Source organism: Hirundo rustica, chromosome 2, assembly GCF_015227805.2.
Source record: "Hirundo rustica isolate bHirRus1 chromosome 2, bHirRus1.pri.v3, whole genome shotgun sequence".
Taxonomy (NCBI): Eukaryota; Metazoa; Chordata; class Aves; order Passeriformes; family Hirundinidae; genus Hirundo; species Hirundo rustica.
Window position 1 is genome coordinate 44,766,435 of NC_053451.1, and position 7,922 is coordinate 44,774,356.

Genomic DNA, 7,922 nt, shown 5'->3' on the forward strand with positions numbered 1-7,922 from the left:
GGGCATCAAGCTCAATGCAGATTTTCAATTTTCTGAAATTCAGAAAAATAGAGATGATAGGGAAAGGATATCTACTCATAGGAAAGGCAGGAAGTCAGGCAGTGTAGGAACATGATAAAGGCATTAGAGTAGCACTACGGAATCCCTAAAGCCTGACCATCTTGATTGTCCCAAAAGCAATGCTTTGAAGTATATTTTGGATTCAATAGCAAGTGTTAAGACACAGTTTAAGAAAGAAACTAACTTACACCAAACCAGTAACTTTCTAAAATGGGTTAGCATGAAAAAGGAGTGAAATATATGTTAGAAATGATGTGACTATACCCTGTAGATGTGTACTTATCAGTAGACGGGAGAAAGGAAATGCGAGGTAGTCTGGCTGTTAAGCTTTTACCAATGTGGTGTAATAAAATTGTCATGGTTTTCAAACAGAGATTTCCAAATCAGGTTAGTAGTAAAAGCTGCAACCATTTAAATTGCAGCCACAATTTTCTGTGTCCTATAAAAATGTCAATAGGAAGAGGAAGGAATGTTTACAAATTCCACACTATTCTTACTTTTCCTTAAGTATAGCACAATCTCAATTAAAATATATATAAATATAGTTCAGTAAAATAGAGCAACAACAAAATTTCCACCTTCCAGAAACATGGAAATATGTCTGAAAATATATATATACTTAATGTGCTTGTGGATCCATACATTATCTTAATTAGTCAGATTCACAGTACAACCATAATGCTTGCACTTGTTTTAGCTTTTTTGAGAAGGAGCTATTTGCATATGCCCTATGGTCAAACATTTAAAGGTAACATACAAAAAGAACCTCATCTCTGCTGTGTTCACTTCCATTTACACATCACTTCACAATAATTTACTCATTCATCAGAAGAGCCCCAGACAGTTTACCTCCCTAAGTGCCCAGAATCTTGGTGTCTTGATGACTTCTACACATTGCCACTGACACCAGTTAACCAATAAATATTTTGAAAGGAGAAAAAAGGGTCCCTTAAAGTTCTTGTGTTAATGTGTTCCTTCAGCTATAAACACACACTGAAATCTCTATGGCTTATGAAATCAAATTAATATAATTGAGAGATACATCCTAGGTTGTTCCAACCACTGTCCATTAGTTTGGTATTGTTATATTTAATATTTTGAATGTGATTGAACTACATGGAAGGGATTTCAGAAGAGTGGGGGAGAAACAGTTGTAATCACATGGCAATTTACATTCATTCTGTCATTCATGAGGGGTTTTATGGAAGCCTGAATTTATTCAACTTGGCATTCAAAAGGCCACAAAATTTGTTAGTCAACTAACAAGTTAGACTTGGAATTTATTTAAAGATCTTAAAACAGTCATGACTTCTTCATTTCATGAAAGGCAATGAAATCTCAAAATTCCAATGAAAATAAATTTAAGTTTCAGCCCATTTCACTGCACTTCCTTTCTTTCCATTCCATTGTTTTTGCTTTTTTTCCATTAATTTTCACTTAATTTCAGAATTATTTTTTTTTTCAATTTCATTTCACAACATTATATTTCCTTTCCTGTCTTTTCATTTCCCTTCATTCTTTGATTTCTCATTTAATTTCATTCCATGAAATGAAAATCCTTATTTTCATGAAAGGAAATGTAATCGCAAGATTTCAAGCAATACCATTTAATGAAGTGTTGGCTGATTTCACTGCACTTAATTTCACTGTATTCCATTTATTTGTTTTCACTTCATTTCAGAATTTTCTTTTTTTTCACACAAACCTTTTAAGAAGCTTGGGTCTGCAGCTGAGGTGCCCATCCCTGTGCACAGCCCTGTGGTAAAAGGCATTGAGACAGAAATGTGGCTCTGCCATGATCCTCTTGGCATGTGTTTTCCAGCCCCATTGGTCCTGGAGTTGGAGGATCTTTTCCTCTCTCAACCCTAACTCCAAGCCTGATGGCATCTGGTCACTGGATCTGAGATGCCCATCACCATGGGTGGTTGAGATTAGAAAGATGTAAGAGCAGCAATGGTGGGGCCATGCTAGAACAGGCTTGGCAGGACTTCCCCAGCTCCAGTGTTCCTGAAACTGTAGGCTCTTCTACTCTTTCAACCCTAACCACAACCCTAACCCTAATGGCAGCTTGGCTCTGTGGCAGAGGTCCTCATCTCCGCAGGTGGCACAGATGAAAAAGTGTTGAGTCAGCAACACTGCCACTCTGTCATGATGCCCGTGCGCTGCTTTTGTGAGTGTCAGTGTCCCAGGAGCTGTCGGCTCTGCACCTCTCTGAACCCTAACCTGAACTCAGCTTGTCGCTGCTGCTGAGATCCACTGTGGCTGGCCCAGATTCAAAAAGTGAAAAGAGAGCAATCTTGGTACCCTGCTGAGATGAAAATCCTTAATTTCATGAAAAGAAATGAAATCTCGAGATTTCAATGACAAATCATTTTGTGAAGTTTCTCATTCCTGTCATTCCTATCATTCCAATGCCATTTAATTGTTTTCACTTCATTTAGGATTTTTGGGGTTTTGCAATTTCATTTCATGTCATTATATTTCCTTCCCTGTCTTTTAATTTAATTTAATTTAATTTAATTTAATTTCTGTCTTTACATGTACTGCCAGGCTCTCTTTTCTTACTTGTGTATTGTTTTGGATTATCATCTCACAGATGGTTTTGTATTTAAATTTACTAGCACAAATACAGTATTCTGCATATGCATGAGTATCTATAGTGCAATCACTATTGCCCCCTTGAGAAGAACATTTATTGGGAAAAAAAAAAAAAAAAAAGGAACAGAATTCTGAAAATCAGCAGTATTTTTCATTTTATCAGCTACAGAGACAGGTTATGTTTGGTGTATGCTAAAGTGTTCATGCTATTTCCAAAACACACACCATCCAGCCATGTGCCATATGAGACAGTCAGAAGGAACTGTCCTAGCCTTCAATTTTCTGTATCATAACATTACTTTCTTACCAAATATCAGCATCCTGCTGAATACCAGCAATGCATCAGACCTCTGAAAGGAAGCCACGAGAGCTTTTAATGCTACAAACCTGAAAATGCTACACATCTTGATCTGCAAATAAAAACCCGACACCATTTGTAGTTACCTTTGTGCAACTTCAGTGTGATTGCTCAGATGCCAGCAGTCCAGTGATGACAGCTGTGATAGTGTTGAAACTGACTTCTCAAAAGGCTACTGTAGCTTAGTGCCCCACACATCTCTGGACTCCCAGGTTTATTTCCTTTTACTTCCTAAAATCTGCAATGAGTCACAGTTAGAATAAGTGCTTGTAATTCAAGCTGCAGTGGTAGGTCATGACAGAATGTTTCAGGGAGAACTAGAACTGAGATGCAAATTAGGGCATGGAAGAGGATGCTCCATTCGAGAGGAGAAGGGAAACAAGGGAAAAGACAAAATTCTGCACTGAAGAAGAAGGGAATGAGATAGGTAGATAGGTTGACAGCCTGAGCCTGAGATCCTGTTCAGAACTGCAAGGTCAGGGAGCTGAGGCAAACCTCTGTGCATCACCTGACACATGTGGAAGCTCCATCTCTTGCCATTAAAGACAGAATTTGCCTTCAGTATTGCTCATGACAGTATCTGGGCAAATTAACTTTAGGCAGGTATTGGTCTCCACTACTGAGTTTTCTTACCAAGTCCAGTTGGCCAAGAATATTAAAAAGTGTCGCAGTTGTGCCAGCAAGCCTGATGGTGTAAACATAAGGGCGCAGAGGAAGAGGGGCTTCATGAAATCTGAAATAGCGATGCATTCTTTGTGATTGCCTGAGGATGACCTCATGGCGCCGCTGATGGAGTATGAGATGTCAGGGGATCATGTCGCTGCAGTGCCATCTGGTGACAAACACTAGAAGTATCACTTTAATAGACTAATTCGAGTGGAAATAAACATGACAAACTACAAGAATACCATCTCTCTGGTATTATTGGACAGCACGACTTGGATTTTCTATTTTTAAACTTGCTGGGAAAGCTGCCTTTCTCTGTTTTCTTCTCTTAACACTACCAGAATTTAGCAACATTCTTTCATTGTTTTCACCTGGATTGAAATGCACATGAATCACATTTATATAATCAGTGCAACCTAACCTAACTTGGTTAATAGTCACCTAAATTCATGCTATATAATGGATATTTTAATGTGAATGAAGACTTGTATATTGGAATTATCCATATTTGAATAGTAAGTATTGTTCTTTGAAACAATATTGGTTTCAAGGACACAAGGACTGAAAATATATGAAAATATTTGTGTCTGTGAGGTACTTTTCAGATAGACGTATAGGCTCAACAAACATAACACTGAGTTTTCCAAAGCTACTGTCTCCACTGTTATAATCAGTGCATACAATGTACTCCTTTTTGAATATTTTTCAGCATATTGTCCTTCCCTTTTCTGTAGAAGAGTGACAGTAAAGTACTAAGGCAAGCAGGAAGTTAGAGACTTAAGGAAGCATATCCCAAATATATTCAGCTCTTAATTTATACCTGAACAATCATTTGGTATCCTGTCAGCATATCAGGTAGTAGAGCTTCACTTGGAGATCCAGTAGAATATGGTAGATGGCCAAAGGTTGGGGGTTTTGTTCTCTTTTACTTCAAATGATCTCTTTTACAGTCTGCAGCAAAATATATTTCTTGCATTTGATTACTTGTATCCTCTGCAATTAAGCTAATGTATTCTGTAAGTTTTCTTACATGAATTTTATTTGTTCACTATTTTTTCCTTTGGTTTTCCTTTCAAATCGGGATAAAAGGCTATTTCTCTGTGAATCGACTTACTCTTCCACAGTGCCACGGGGGCTGAAAATGTTCTGTAATCTGAACAGTGACTGTGCTCTGAAAAGGTGTAAGATATTTCTCTGTGGTCTTTATTTTTGCTTTCCCGTTCCAGGATTGAATATTTTATTTATCAAGGGAAGAAATTTAAACTGAATTTAGAATGTGTGAACTCAATTTTCAGGAATTTATCTAATACCTTTACCTAAACCTCTTTGATTTCACTCATATCTTTCCATCACTCTTACAGCTAGAGAAGAAATAATATTTATAATCTTTGAGCACTTTTTACAGGTAAAAATATTTTACAGTAACTTGAAAATTTTACCTAACAAAAAATTAGGAAATAATGAAAAAATGAATTGGAATATTGTTTTGACACTTTTTTCTAATAGTTAACTTCGATTTTTTTTTTTAAGATGGAATGTGGTTTGTCTGTAGTGTAGAACACAGGAATTCAGGAACCGCTATATTAGAGAAACCTCAAAGCCTATCCTATTAATCATACTGTTTTTGACTGGTTGATGCCAAATGTTTAAGGCAAAAGTGTTCACCTGTCTAGGAAGTAAATGTAGGAAGCAGATGTATAGTTTTATTGTTTAAAAAAAAAAATCAACAAAAATAATGCAAGATATATAATTTCTAAATTGATAAATTAAAATTGATAGCAGAAAATTAAGTCTAATTTCACATTATTTAACAAGGCATTAAGCTGTTTTTAGGTTGCTAATAGTTGATATTCAGTATTTGTTAATTCAGGTGCATGTGTAAAATTATACCACATATAGATTAGATTTTAAACTTTTTTTTTTTTTCTTTTTCCCAAAGCTCTGTGAATCTAGTTTTTGTGAGTGAAACCATGCCCAGCAGGACCACTTACACTGCTCTGTAAAGTCTCTGCTCTATTCTTTCACCTGATATTTCCTACTGTCCCTGTCTCTTTTCTTACTGCAGGGTTTTTGTGACACATTACTCTGCTGCTTATACGGCCACGTGTAAACGGGACGGGGGAACGAATCAGGCTGAAACAATAAAGGGAGAGAGAGAAGAGGAGCAAGTTAAAGGTTGTTTAAGCAAGCATTGGTGGTTAATAAATGTGGTATTACCATTTCAGCCTCATCTCAAACAGCACCTGACAGAGGCTTCCAGTTACCTGAGGAGAAGAAATAAGCACTCCCTGAGGTACTAGCTCCTTCCAGGTCTGGAATTCGGATATATCCACTTTCATGAGCATGACAAAGAGTCTGTCCCTGTAAAAAACCCACTTAAAGCATTTGAGGAGAACCTGCTAGAGCTTAAAGTTTTTCTATCCCTTGCCAGCCATCTTTCAGGTTGCCAGCTATCCAGTACACTGTTCATTAAAGTGGACTTGAGCTGAAATTGTAGCCTGAAGTAAGTGAGACATGAGCATGTACTTTTTGCTCCCAGCTCATCTTTGAATTAAGGTAAAGTTACCTTGTCAAGGAAATAGCTCAGCAACCAAGCAGGTAGTTGATCAATGTAACACACTGAATCATGATAGCAAAATTAACAATAAAATTTGAGCAAAATCCTTAAGTATAGACCCACATTTTTTGCCCAAAGCTGTAGTCCAAAGTTGTGTGGTATAGTCCACTTTATATCTTTTCAGACCAGAATAAAGAAGGCTACAGGCTCCCCAGTTAACCTCCCGAGCAAGATCTAATCCCAAAATAAATGCAAGGGCAGTTTAGCTCATTCAGCAAATACAGTAAACTGCTGTACATGTTTGAAGGTCAGACAGCCTTGCAGTGATAGTGTGACCTCAGAAAAAACATCTTGCACTTAAAAACAACTCTCCTGCAGCCCGGCAGCTTCTATTCCTGTTGGAATCCCGTTCAAGCCTAGTAGCAGGGAACTGCTCCCTTGAGTGCTTCCCTACACCAGTGACTGATCAGTTATAGGCTGAAATAAGTTGCTCCCACAGGTCCTGGTGGTGCTCCTCACACTGTGTGACAGTTCCTGCAAGTCACTGGTAAAATCTGTAGCACAGCAAGATTGCTTTGTTGCCCAGCAATAAAGAAATCTGTTAGAAATTGTATTCTCCCAGAGAGAAATTTAAGACAACAGTACATCTTACCTGCTTGGTAAGATGGGACACATATATGAGATTCTTTCTGGTATGGGTTGTGGAGATTTGTTTGTTGTTTGTTTTGGTTTTGGTTTTGTTTTCCCCTGGTATTTTTTTTTCCTAATATTAAGGAGTGTAAAGGGAATTAAAGATGGGTTTCTGTTTGAATGTCAGACCAAAGGCAGACACTTGATGTGAACATATTTAACACATCATTCTGCGATGCTGCGCAATTTATTTAAGTCAGTATTTTCCAAAGCAGGTGACAAAAGCTAGAGGCTAAAAAGCTAGAGGCTTCTAAAATCAGTAGAAGCCTTAAGTACTTACTACCTTCAAAAATAAGGCCATTTCTTATACATGTGTCTATGAGACATACAGCTTACAAAGTCTTGATCTTCATAATATCTCAGTTTCTGCACTGGGGAAAATGTTTACTTACTTCACATGGGTAATGTAATGTAATATGAATTAACTTTTAAGCACTCTGAATTCTCAAATGAAGGAAACTCTTCAAGTATAAATTCCCAAGATTACTAGTGTATTATCACACACAGAATCCCAGTTATCCTGTGGCAGAAATGTGAGCAGGACAAATCCCCAAAGCAAGTGATGTTCATTAGATGTTCCAATTCTGAGAAAAATTGGGACACTGTGGTCATTTTTTTTTTTCATAAGGCAAAAGACCAAATGTACTGCTTGTAGGAACAGGACTAGAAAGAAAGGAAAAAACCACACAACCTTAAAGCCAGATACCCATACAACAACTCCGCAAATCTTCTCACATGATCACCTGGTGCTCACAGAGGCATCCTGCATGCAACCTACTTTGCCATGTGTAATAAATGGTCAAGCCCAATTTCATAAATCAAAATATAGAATTTTATTTTGAGACTTAAATTCAGTCTCTAACAGCCACAATTAAAAGGAACAGCATCGAACCCCGGGTTTCAGCGCTGGGTGAACGCAGAAACGGACTCTATTGCTCCGAATCTCCCCTGTTCACAAAGTGTGTCCTGAGCCACTGGTTTTTATACAGTCCT